This window comes from Carlito syrichta, unplaced genomic scaffold (genome assembly GCF_000164805.1).
Source record: "Carlito syrichta isolate Samal-C Ts95f unplaced genomic scaffold, Tarsius_syrichta-2.0.1 Scaffold304393, whole genome shotgun sequence".
In the NCBI taxonomy this organism is placed as follows: Eukaryota; Metazoa; Chordata; class Mammalia; order Primates; family Tarsiidae; genus Carlito; species Carlito syrichta.
This window is the reverse complement of record NW_007248489.1, coordinates 295,491-308,496: the sequence shown is the minus strand read 5'-3', so window position 1 is coordinate 308,496 and position 13,006 is coordinate 295,491. Positions and strand designations below refer to the sequence as shown.

Here is a 13,006-nt window from a genome sequence, read left to right as displayed (position 1 = left end):
AGCAAACAAGGGCAGCCGTAACCTTGACTGAGAGCCAGACCCTCCGAGAGGGTCTCACTTGTGAGCAGAGCAGCAGGTCTCTTCGTCTTGTCTCCGGCTTCCTTGCCTCTAGCACCTTCTTTATTCATTTGTCTGTTTTTACATTTGTTTATTTTAGCGGATATTTATTGACGGCCACCTAGTCAACGTGGCACTATTACCATTTAGGCTGGTTAATTCTGTTGTGGGACTGTCCTGTGAGTGGTGGGAGGTGTAGCGGCACCCCTGGCCCCACCCATGCACGATGCTGGTAGCATACCCCACCTAGCTGTGACAACCGAAAATGACTCCAGACATTGCCAAGTGTGTGCCTGGTTGAGAGCCACTGACTTGAGCCCTAGGCATTTGCCAGTGTTGAGACTGAACCCTTGGCCACCTCTCGCCCCTTCAGGCAGAGTGGGTGAGGCTCTTGGGACTGTTTGCCCATCCTGCTTTCCCACCGCCTCGCCTCCCACTTGCCATGACCGGCCACCTTGTTGGAGGCCCCGCCCCCTTTCTGTTCTTCCGTCTAGAGAGGCAGATGAGGGACATGGGCTCTCTGTGCCTCCGTCTTCCCATCTGCCAAATAGGGATAATAATAGCAATGCCGCCCTCAGTAGGCTGTTGGGAAGGTAAGTTAGTCTATGTGTGTAAAATACCCAGCACATTTCCAACATGCAGCAAATGCCACGTATGTGGTTCTGATTCAGCAAATGTTAGTTTTTGTTGTGCTAAGCCTAGGAGACAGCAACAAAGTCAAAGCCATTGACCTTGGGCTCTCAGCTCACGAGGAAAGCAGACACCTTGCTCTGTGCTTTTGAGTCAGTGTCACTAGTGCTGACATAGGGAAGCACAAGAGGCAGTGGGAGTCCCCAGGAGGGACACCTCACCCAAGAGTTATAAAAGGAAGGTTTCCTGGAGGAGGTGATATCCCAGCTGGGACCTGAAGAGGAGTACAACCTGAAGAGGAGTGCAAGTTAACTGAGTGAGTGAAGGAGAGGAATAATGATGTGTGTTATCATCTATCTTTAAAAAAAATATATATATATATATATAATATATATATATATACACATACACACACTCCCGGTCACTGCAGCCTTGAGTTGCTGGGCTCCAGCGATCTTTCTGCCTCAGCCTTCCAAGTAGCCGGAACTACAGGCACGTGCTACCATGCCCAGCTCATTTTTGATTTATTGTAGAGATGAGGTCTCACCAAGTTGCCCGGGCAGGTCTCGAACCCATGGGCACAGGCAATCCACTTGCCTCGGCCTCCCCAAGTGCTGGGATTGCAGGCTGAGCCTAGAGTATATTTTTAAAGGCTCTTCTGTTAAAAACAAATTCCATTTAATTAGGTCCAAATCGTGTCGAAGCATGCTGGGGTCACATCTCTGTGGGAAGTCATGTCTTACCTCTGAGGTCCCAACTTGGAAGTGCTTGGCACAGGGTAGATGTTGAGTGTGAAGTTAATGGCGTGGAGGGGACCACCTCCACCCCCCCCACCCGCGTGTGCGTGTGTGTTTGTACCTTGGTAACAGTCACCTCCCCAGATGCTTTCTGCCCGCTGGGTATTGGGGCCCGGCAGGAGAGGAGAGCAGGAAGGCGGGGGGGAAATGGAGTCAGGAAAGGATAAACCAGCTGTCTCGAAGCAGCAAGAGTTCCAGGGGGACCACCGGATGACTGCCCATCATAGTGTCTCAGAACTGGGCTGACAGACCCTTCTTCTCACCCATGCATCTGTGACCACCTCTGAGGGGTAGGAGCACAGGGGGTCAAGCATGGTAAAGCTCACATGGTGGTTAAACTCATGCCCGGTGAGCTGAAGCCATGCTCCTGGCTGCATGGTGTCTGGGAAATGCAGTCCTGCCTGAGCCTGGGAGGTGGTGACCGGCACTAAGGAACCCTTCCCCCGCCTCCGGCCATGAGTCTGGGGCACCTGGCTGGGCTCCAGGTGACAGTGTGTGTTGTTCCTTTTCCCGCGCAGCTACAGCCTCCGCCTGGCGTCCCGATGCCCTCCGCCAGCGGCTCCGTACATCACCAGGCAGTGTAGGAAGGTCAAGGCCCCGGCTGCAGCCCAGTTCCAGGGACCCTTCTTCAAAGAGTAGACACTTCGCCTGCTCCCTGACAGGTATGAGGCTGGACACAGCAGCAGCTGGCCCGTTTGGGTGGGTCTGGGGGCCGAGGGGGCTGGGTTCGGGTCTTGAGTGGGGAAGGAGGGAGAGAAAGGGGTGGCATGATGCCTTGTGTGTGCCAGGTGCGGGGTCTCCCTCCAGGAGGGCACTGGGCTGAGAGTATAGACTCTGGACCACCCAGGTTCACATCCCAGCTCTGCCACTTGCTGGTCACAGGACTTCAAGCAAGTTACTTAATGTCTCTGAGCCTTAGTTTCCCCATTTGTAAAGTGAACACAACCTGCTTCCTGGGATGATTGTGAGAATTACAAGAGTCAAATGTGCAGAGTACCTAGAACAGTCCCTGCTCGGTAGTAAGCACTAGGTAAGTATTAGTTACCATGGTTGTAGTGATAATGATCATAAAAAGTAGTAATTCATTTAAAAAACCTGAAAGAGAAATGCTCATAACCCCCTGGATTCTTCTGAGTTAAATTGTAAGACCGAAAATGTATTCTATTGTCGACTTTTTTAAAGTCCTTTTAAAAAATAGAATTTTACAGTATCTTTTTAAATAGTTCTTCTTGATAATAGCAGTGGCTCCCACTATCTTCACAAAATTGAAAAATACAATCATGTATAAAGAAGAAAATAAAAACAATATATGCAATCCTGCATTCTTTAAAATTAAAAAAAAAGTAGTAATTATACTCAGTCCTCAGTTGAGACCTTCAGAGGCGTTAAGCCCAGAAAGGATCATGGAGTCCCTACTCCCACAGGTATTTGAAAGTAAAAATAATACAGACTACACATGCCTAATCCCAAAATCCAAAATCTGAAATGCTGCAAAGCCCAAAACGCTTTGAGTGCCAACATGATGCTGAAAGGAAATGCTCACTGGAACATTTCAGATTTTGAACTTTTGGATTAAGGCTGCTAAACAGGTAAGTATCAAATGCAAATATTCCAAAATTGAAAACAATTCAAAATCTGAAACACTTCTGGTCTCAAGCATCTTGGATAAGGGATACTCAACCCACACTTATCCATGATGTAAAACTTAGATTAAGTTTTCTGATGGATAAAACCACGGAAGCCAGACTTTCATCTCTGGAGTGCCTGGGCTTTGCTAGTGACCCACAAGATGACTTGGGCCCCTCTGTTGGTGACACAGCACAACTGCATTCACTATGTCCCTGAGGTCAGCATCCCACAGCGTGATTAGAGGACCCCACGCATCAGAAGATCTGGGCACTGTTATCAATACAGACTCCAGGGCCCCACTCCAGATACACAAATCAAGTATCCTGGTGGGTGTCACCGGGGAACCTGCATTAGCAAGTGGCCACATGGTTCTGGGACACACTGAAGTCTTGGAATGCCTGCCTAGCTTAAGGAGGGAGCTAGACCCCCAGTCAGGGTCATTTGGAATGAGAAGTTAGTTGTTCAAGGCAAGGATGGGTTAAATTCTGAAACTTTGGGGGCTTTTATGTTATACCAAGAAGCAAAGACCCTTCCTCCCTCTGCCTTCCCTCCAGCTCCCAGACTTCACTCACTCTTTCTTCCTTAAGTAGTTGGAGTTTCTGACTTGGCCTTATTTCTCTGAGGGTTGGGGAGGGGATGACAATAAAATCTAACTTTCCTGGAGAGTCTGTTGTCTGCAGCTGGACTGAGTCCACCTTTTTGGAGCCAGCTGTTCCCTGAGGGGAGACATGATCCTGAGCTGGAACCCTATGGAACAAAGTTGAAACAGACTCCAAGACAGCACAGAACTGTGAAGCCCTGGAGATGAGCCTCCAATTTCACAGAAGGAAAAATTGAGGCCCTGAGAAGAGACTTGGCTAGAGTCTTCTGAAAAATGGGAGGCAGGGAGAGGATGAGAAGTTCCAGCCTTGGTTCTTGCTCGTGTCCTGGGATCCGCCCTGTGGTGGAGACTGCTGCGTGAACCTCCGTGTCAGTGGGCACCAGGGCATGGCTTTTTCCCCAGAGCAGGTGTTTTCGGCAGCCTGAGGGAGAGTCAGGTGCAGCTGGGACGGCTTCCTGAACAGGCTGGGCCATTTCTGTTGGCTACCGTTGTCTCGGCGATGATGACATTGCAATGTATGCAGAATTTGCCAAGTCTTGTTAATTTGGGCTCTCCCCGAGGGCTGGGGCACCATCCCAGATGGATGTCTTATCCTTCCTCCTTTTCCAACATACATAGCTTCCCAAGCTAAGTGCTCAGATGTACAGAGGCCTAACATGATTTGTGCCTGCAACTAACAGCCTCTATTTACTCACCAACCATGAAGCTTCCAAACTCAGCAGTTTACTTTCAAAGAGGCTGAAACTTACTCCTTAAATTTGTAGCCTTTTCCCCCATTTCTTAAATTTGCATTTACATCAAGAATTTACTCCTTATATTATTATTATTTTTAGTGATTTTTTTTTTTTACCATCTTATACTGCTTGCCTTAGCTTGGGCTGCCATAACAAAATGCCACTGACTGGTGACAGGGTGGCTTAAATGTTTAACAGAAATGTATTTCCCGACCATTCTCGAGGATGAAAATACCAGATCAGAGTGCCAGCATAGCCACGTTCTGGTGAGAGCTCACTTCCTGGCTTGCAGATGGCCACCTTCTTGTTGTGTCCTCACATGGTGAGGGTGGGGAAACAGCAGCCTTTCTGGTGTTTCTTCTTAGAAGCACAGTCATCTCCTCAGCAGGGGCCCACCCTCAGAATCTTATCACACCCTAATTACCCTCCAAAGGCCACAACTCCAAATACCGTTTCACTGGGTATGAAGGCTTCAGTATATGAATTTGAGGGGAACACAGTCCAGTTGATAGAACCGTTGAACACAGTTCCAGTAGATCTTTTTAAAGGGCAGTGGCAAAGAATTTTAGCACAGGATGGTATGATGCAGGTCAACCCCCTCATTTTACAGAGAGGGAAACTGAGACACAGAGGGGCACGTGGCAGAGCTGGCATCAGCACTCTGGTCTTCCGACTCCCAGGATGGATGCTGGGCTTTAAGCAAGCTGTGCCCACTTCATGTAAAATTGTGGGCACATGTGGGTTTTTTTTTTTTTGAGTTGGAGTCTCACTCTGTCGTCCAGACTGGAGTGCAGTGGCCGCTCCCGGCCACCGCAGCCTCGGCCTGCTGGGCTCCAGAGATCCTTCCGCCTCAGCCTTCCGAGTAGCCGGAATTACAGGCATGCGCCACCACACCCAGCTGATTTTTTGATTTATTGTAGAGATGAGGTCTCACTGCCCAGGCGGGTCTCGAACCCGCGGGCTCAGGCAATTCACTCACCTCAGCCTCCCAAAGGCGCGGGATTACAGACTGAGCCACCGAGCCCGGCCACATGTGGGTTTTGTTCGGAAAAAGGATGACCTTCTCGACGGTCTTGAGGCTGGGCCACTTTGCCCCTGCTGCCCTTTCTGGGTGAGAGGCTCTTCTGGGTCTGGGTCTTCTGGGTCTTCTGGATGGTCCAAACAGAGTGTGGTATGAACACAGAGGAACTTGGCGCCTGGCAGTTCCTACTTTCTGCTAGCCTCTGCCGAGTCCACTTTTCTGTGTCTTGGCACAGCCAGAACTTTCTGTTCACTGTCAGGTGTAGGAGTGCTGCACCATCTGGTCTCATGTGAGACTTCCTTTACACCTTCTCCCTCACCCTGGTGTCTTTCCTGCCCTTGGGGCTGGCAGACTTCTGCCCAAGGGGCTAAGGAGGCCTAGGTGGGAACCAGCACTTCTCAGCTGTCTAGCCACCATCAGGATCTTCTTGGCTGTCATTGCTCCTTTGGTTAAGACCAGCTGGCCTCGGGGCTCTTTGTGGACAGCTTCCTGGGGTCCTGGAGTAGTAGAGATGGACCCCCACCCATCTCCGTCATATGACAGTTCCCCTCCCACTCCGGTCTGGCCCCAGTCCATGCTGCTGAGGCCCCTCCAGAAGACTGCTCCCCCAGGTGGGAGACTGGCAGGGTGGCTTCTTTTATGAATCCCATATAATCCATGGAAAACCCACATTCGCTGGCCACGCCAAGCAGAGAGAATGTGGCTGCTCCACAGCTGGGCCTGTCTCTGTTTCTTTTCCTCCCCCTGTTTTGGCTCATGGGCACAGGCAGCCGGGCCAGTCTCCTACACAAGCAGGTGTTCTCTGGAAGAGGAAGCTTCCCCTCTGGAAGGTGCCCTTTCTACCCTATTCCACTGCAAGAAGCTCTTTCTAGCCCCATCAAGAGTTTTTGGGGGGTTGTTGGCAGGGCCCAATGGCTCATACCTGTAATTTCTGTACATTGGGATGCTGAGGCAGGGGGATTGCTTGAGCCCAAGTGTTTGAGATCAGCCTGGGCAATATAGGGAGACTCATCTCGAAAGAAGAAAAAAAAAAGCTGGATGTGGTGGTGCATGCTTGTAGTTCCAGCTACTAGGGAGGTTGAGGTGGGAAGATAACTTGAACCCAGGAGGTCCAGACTGCAGTGAAATGTGATTGTGCCACTGCGCTCCAGCCTGGGTGACAGAGTGAGACCCTGACTCAAAAAAAAAAAAAAAAATGGGGATCTCTGTCACCTGCCACAAGGACTGCAGTGAGCATTTGAATAGAACTAAGTGAGGCTACAACCACTTTGTGACTGTGTGTCAATGTTGCTGCTGCTGATGTGTGGATGCCTCAGACCCAGCAGTCCCACAGCAGGAGATACTCGGTAGAAACGTGTACCTCTGTGTGCCATCCGTGTCTTCTAGACACATACAAGTGTCCCAGCAGCATTACTCGTATGACCCAAGCTGGAAACAGCCCACTTGTGCATCAGCAGTGGAAGAGTTCGGTAAGCATGGTGTATTCCTACCACAGAAAACTATAAAGATGAAATGACAACCACGTCCTCGGGAGGGATGGATCTCACAGCCACTAAGTGGAAGGAGCCAAATGCAAAGGGATAGGTTCTGATTGATTCTACTGAAGTTAAAAAATGAGAGGAACCAAGCTATGGTGTTAGAGGTCAGAAAGGTGGTTATTTCAGGTGGGTAGGGGACTGTAAATGTATCCTACAAGGGGGGATGGGCCTGGGGCTGATGGGTAGTTGGATCACATTCTGCTCTTCATCTGTGTGCCAGTGGGTTCTGGGTGCCATGTGTGTTACCAGGTGTGTTCACTATAAAAATCCATCAAGCTGTGCTTTCTGCTGTATGTACGGTATACTTCAATAATTATTCTGTTAGCCGGGCTCGGTGGCTCAGCCTGTAATCCCGCGCTTTGGGAGGCTGAGGTGAGTGGATTGCCTGAGCCCGCGGGTTCGAAACCCACCTGGGCAACTTGGTGAGACCTCATCTCTACAATAAATCAGAAAATTAGCCGGGTGTGGTTGCGCGCGCCTGTAGTTCCAGCTACTTGGAAGGCTGAGGCGGAAGGATCACCGGAGCCCAGCAGGTCGAGGCTGCGGTGGCTGGGAGTGTGCCACTGCACTCCAGTCTGGGCGACAGAGTGAGACTCCAACTTGAAAAAATAAAAAAAAAAAATAATAAATAAATAGTCTGTTTACAAAACTCACTGGAGTCATACGAACAGCCACGGCAGGAGTTGAATCTGTGGTCATCATTATCATTATTATTATTTTTTCTCCTCAGCACCTGAAGTGGCCTGGAATCAGTGAAGCCAAAGGGACTGGCAGTCTGCCCTACAGGGAGCACCGACCTTTCCTGGTTGTGTGAGCCTGCGAGAGAAAGGGAGTGTGTTTGTGTGTGTGTGTGTGGGTGCGTGTGTGTGCGCGCGCATGTGTGTTCTCGTGCAGGTGCACGAGTGGTCTTCAAACAAGGGTCCTGAATCCCCGGGAGGCAGGAAGGTTGCGGACTCCACACTGTCCTCTGGGATGATACTTGGATGCAACTCCTGGGATGGTGTTCTGCAGCTCAGCCTGCCGGTTGGGGTGGGGCCCCACCTACTATGCAATTTTTCAAGAGCTCCTTGACCCTGCTTTTTGCTTCTGGAGTTGTCTTTTGCCATTGAGGGGATTCTGGTCTGCCCCGGGGGTCAGCTTTGGTCCTCTGCCAGGAAGGTCTTCAGGAGAAGACCAACTTCCCTTTCCATACCACCCCCTTCCCCACTTCCCTCTCCCCGAGGCATCTCTGGGAATCAATAGCATATAGACACATTGGAGCCAGCCAGAACATTCCCCTCAGCTCCAGTGCTTGGAAAGCCCCCTTCCTTGCCTAAACAGTCCCAGCTTCTGGCTCTTGAGTCATTTCCAGACTTGAAATCCTCATCAGTTCATTGCTCTTGAGTCTTTGCAGAGAACCCCTGAAGCAGGTGTGCCTGGGAGGAACACCTCATCCCCAACTTGTAGATCCGTTTCCTCCCTCGTGAAGGGCAGGGGATGGTGTGGGGGTGTGGGGATATCTCCGTACCCTGCATATGCTCCCCGGGTGGGACCATCAACACCTTCAGTCTGAGCTTCTCAAATTAGCTCCAAAGGGAAACAAACAAAATATTTGGTAAATGAAAAAAAAAAGAAGAAGAAGAAGGATTAAAAAGCACAGGGGGAAGAGATTCCCGGAGGCCATAAATCACCTGCCAGGGACTCACGGGGCTGACTTGTGCTCTCTGGTGGACAGTCCTTGTCTCGGACAAACGGGTGAGCTGGGCTCGGCGTCAGACCCAGTTCAGTGAGGTTCTTGGGTTTTGTGCCTTTGGGGCAGACCCCAGGTGAGGATGTCTGAGACCACTTTGGTGCTGTTTCCTCAGCTCTGATTTCAACAGTGACACATCAAACCCAAAGTGGCAGGAGGGAAATTGACGAGCACGAGTGGTCACATGATAAAGGGATTTTCTTTTCAGGGCTACTATAGTTGATCTTGCAACTCTGTAAATATGTATGTAGACACTTTTAAAAGCACGTATTTATGTCCCTGACTGTAAATGCCCCATTTTTAAAGTTTTATAACTTGTGTTATTTAATTCATCAGTTGACTGGCTGCAGTATGGGGTCTGAGGATGGTCCAAGAAAAGGGTCTCGCGAGACCCTCACATGGGCAGAAAAATGCTGATCACTGGCCAATGTCACAGTTTTCCTGTTTCCCACCCAGCTGAAAAATGTTGTTTGCTTTTAATTTATGTAAACTGGAATCCTTTTGCCCGCTCTTACAGTTAACCCTCACAAGCATGAAAAACCGTGGCTGTTCCTTATCCTGATGATACGATTCTGTCCCGTCCATGTTAACATTCATGAACTATCTATCCCCCAGCCTCTCAGTTCACAAGGGTTTTCCCCTCTCAGTGGCAAGGAAACCTCACAAGCCCAAAGCCTCAAATGTTACCTTCAAGCCAATGGCAAATTTTGAAAACTGTCGGGGTCTTGGGGGACACTCATTTTTTGCATGTGCAAATGTGCCGGTCACCTTTCAACACTCCCAGACTGTCAGGAAAACTGTTCCAATCATGAAAAGTGGGGGGGATGGTTTTGTACAAGTGGAGTTTCCTGGTCAGTGGTGGTCTTTGAGCGTGGGTTTGGATTTTGGAAGAAGACAACCCTGTATCTGCCATGTGACAAGCATTGACAATAAAAGTGTGAAGAGCGGTTGTGAGGAACATGTGTGGAGTGATCATTTCCGTTTCTGCGCTGTGTGTTCCATGTTTGTAGCTTCCATGGCCTTGGGGTAGGAGTGGGCAGGAGCCCTGAGCGCTGCATCCCAGCAGCAGCGTGAACCAAAGGCTTCCAGGAAGCTTCCTGTGGAGTCCGGGCCTGGTGAGCAAGCTGATCTGCCAGGCGGCGAGTCAAGCCATTTCTCTAAGACCTAAAAGCCCCCTGGGATTACAAATACATACTTGTCTTTAAACAGCTTTATTGGGCTCTAACCCACATATCACACCATCCACCTACCTTCATGGACACATCCGTGGTTTTGGTACATTCAAAGTCGTGCAGCCATCACCACAATTCTAGGACGTTTCATTACCCCAAAGAGAAACCCCACGCCCATGGAATATCACTCCTCATTTGGCCCCAGCCCCGGACGATCACAGATCTACCTTCTGTGCCTGTAGATGTGTCCGTTCTGGACATTTCATATCATTGGAATCTTGCAATATGTGGTCTTTCATGCTTCGTTCACTCAGCATAATGTTTTCAAGGTTCACCCAGGTTGCTACATGTGCTGCTACTTTATCCATCGTATGAATAGACAATATTTCACTTATTCGTCCTTCAGTTGACTAACTTGGGGGTTGTTTTCACCTTTTTTTTGGCTATTAAGAAGAACGCTGCCATGAACAGTCATGTAAAAGTTTTTGTGTGGACATAGGGTATGTAGCTAGGCGGGAATTGGTGAGTCATGGTAACTCTGTATTTCACATTTTGAGGAACTGCCAAACCATTTTCCAAAGGGAAATATATGAAGATTCCAATTTCTCTACATCCTAGTCATCACTTGTGACTTTTTTTATTTTAGCCATCCCAGTGGGTGTGACTGTAAATACATTCCTTGAACCACCCCTCTGATCACAGCAGAGAGATCAGAGCCGTGAGAAGATGGGGTGAGCACAGGGAGATTCTGATGGGATGTGAGAGACAAGCATACTCTTGAGTTCAGGGTGGAAGGAGACCCCACATGGCCTTTGTCTACAACCAAATATTGCAGAAGGGTAGGAGGAAGAGTCCAAAGCTCTATTTTTTCACCTAAACACTTTCTCGGCGGGGTGCAGTGACTCATGCCTGTAATCCCAGCACTTTGGGAGGCCAAGTCAGGAGGATTACTTGAGCCCAGGAGTTTGAGACCAGCTTGGGTAACATAGTAAGACCTCGTCTTTACAAAAAATAAAAAATTAGACAGGCATGGTGGCATGTGCCTGTGCTTTCAGCTACTCAGGAGGCTGAGGCAGAGGGTCGCCCAAGCCCAGGAGATCGAGGCTGTGGTGAGCCATGATTGTGCCACTGCACATCAGCTTGGCAACAGAGTGAGACCCTAACTAACAAAACAAAACACACACACACACACACAACTCCCACTTTCTCTAAAAAGAGGAAGATGTGATATGTTAGCTTTCTCCAGAGCAACAGAACCAAGAGGAGATTGATATATATCATTTGTGCGTTTATGTATTTACACGAGATTTATTATGAGAAATTGGCTTACATGATTATGAAGGCTGAGAATTTCCAAGATCTGTGCCAGCAGGAAAGCCCTGGGGTCATTAAGCCCGAGTCCAAAGGCCTGAGAACCAGGGAGTCGGTGACCTAAGCCAGCAGAAGATGAGGTGAGCAGAAGATGAGGTGAGAAGATGAGCCAGTGAGACTGGCTCTAAGAGGTGGATTCCTCCTGCACCTTTTGCTCTATTTGGGGTCTCGATGGGTTGGATGATGCCACACGCACTGGGGAGGGCAAGCTCCTGGGGCCACAGACTCAGATGTGAATCTCATCTGGAAAACAACCTCCCAGGCACACTCGAAGATAACATGTAGCCTGAGCACCTAGTGGGGCATTCAGGATAACACTTAAAATGATCATCACACAGGACTTTCCATTCTTTGAAGGAAACTTATCCAGAAAGCAAAGTAGAACCTTCTAGTGAGATGAAATCCCTGCATTTGGCTCATCAAGGTTGGTTGCCCCCTGGTCTGGATCTGGAGGATAAACTTCACATGGGCCGTGCTATGGGGGTGCACACAGGGGGTATGATGGCCGAGGGGAGGCAGGGAGAGTCGAGGGAGGAAAAAAATAGACAATTTCAAGGAACAAAGAGGGCCAGTGTGGAGGCCAGTCCTGGGTGTGCTGAGAGTGTAGAGGTGGGACCCGAAATTCATCCTGGGGCATCCAGGAGGACTTCTTGGAGGAGGTGGGGACTCAGAGGGGTCTTGCAAACCTGATGAAGTCTCCTCACCTAATCTCCATGTTGGACCTTAGACAGCTTCATGAAGGGGAGATAAGTTTTCTCAGTATTGTCAGTAGCCTGGAATGAAAATGAAATTGATGATTTCTATTATGGACGACTTTTCAGCCCCATCAGATTCTCTTACACAATGCCACCCCATTCTTCCAACAAGCTTCAATGTGGGTGGGGCAGGTCTAATGTCTCTTCCACACAGATGGCACTCAGAGACCCGGGGACTCACCCAGGTCACATCTGCTCACCATCAGCTGGGACCTGAGCCAGCCTCGGCCTCCAAGCCCAGGGATCCTATCCACAGGCACCCCTTACTGGGCACTGCGCCATGCCAGGCAGTCCCTGTATATCCTCTCTCATCCCACAACAACCCAGTGGTGTGGGTATCTCAATAGCCATATCACAGATGAAGACTGAGGCTCAGAGATGTTAAGCGATTTGACCAGGGTCACACAGCTGGTAGGTGTGGACCAGGAATTGGACACAGGCCTTCAGGGGCCCAAAGGCCGAGATGTCTTACTCACCCTTCCCTATCCTTGCGGCTACCTCTACCGCTGCCCTTGCTGGTGGAAACGTCCCAATGGAGGTCAGTCCCCAGCCCCAGACACAGCAATCAGTGACCGGACTTCTGCTTCACCCCGGATTCGTACCCATACAAGACATACAAGTTTAAGAGACAAGTGTTGGAGCACCCGCCCATGTTCAATCCTAGCTCTGCTCCATCCTAGCTGTGAGATCTTGGACTGGTCACGGGCCTCAGCTTGGTTCCTTGTTTGTACAAGGGGATTAGCCGGGCTCGGTGGCTCAGCCTGTAATCCCACTCCTTTGGGAGGCTGAGGTGAGTAGATTGCCTGAGCCCGCGGGTTCGAGACCCGCCTGGGCAGCAAGACCTCATCTCTACAATAAATCAAAAGATCAGCCGGGAGTGGTAGTGCATGCCTGTAATTCCAGCTACTTAGAAGGCTGAGGCAGAAGGATCGCCGGAGCCCAGCAGGTCGAGGCTGCGGTGGCCGGGAGCGG

The 13,006-nt window shown here is 49.8% G+C and overlaps 1 long non-coding RNA gene across 1 annotated transcript; it reads left to right on the top strand.

Annotated features, from left to right (window-relative positions):
- The first annotated feature begins 1,994 nt into the window (after positions 1-1,994).
- Positions 1,995-9,694, top strand: LOC103262222. The gene is made up of 2 exons (XR_504410.1): positions 1,995-2,146; positions 7,738-9,694. It is a non-coding gene; the product is annotated as an uncharacterized LOC103262222 (long non-coding RNA).
- The last annotated feature ends 3,312 nt before the right edge of the window (positions 9,695-13,006 follow it).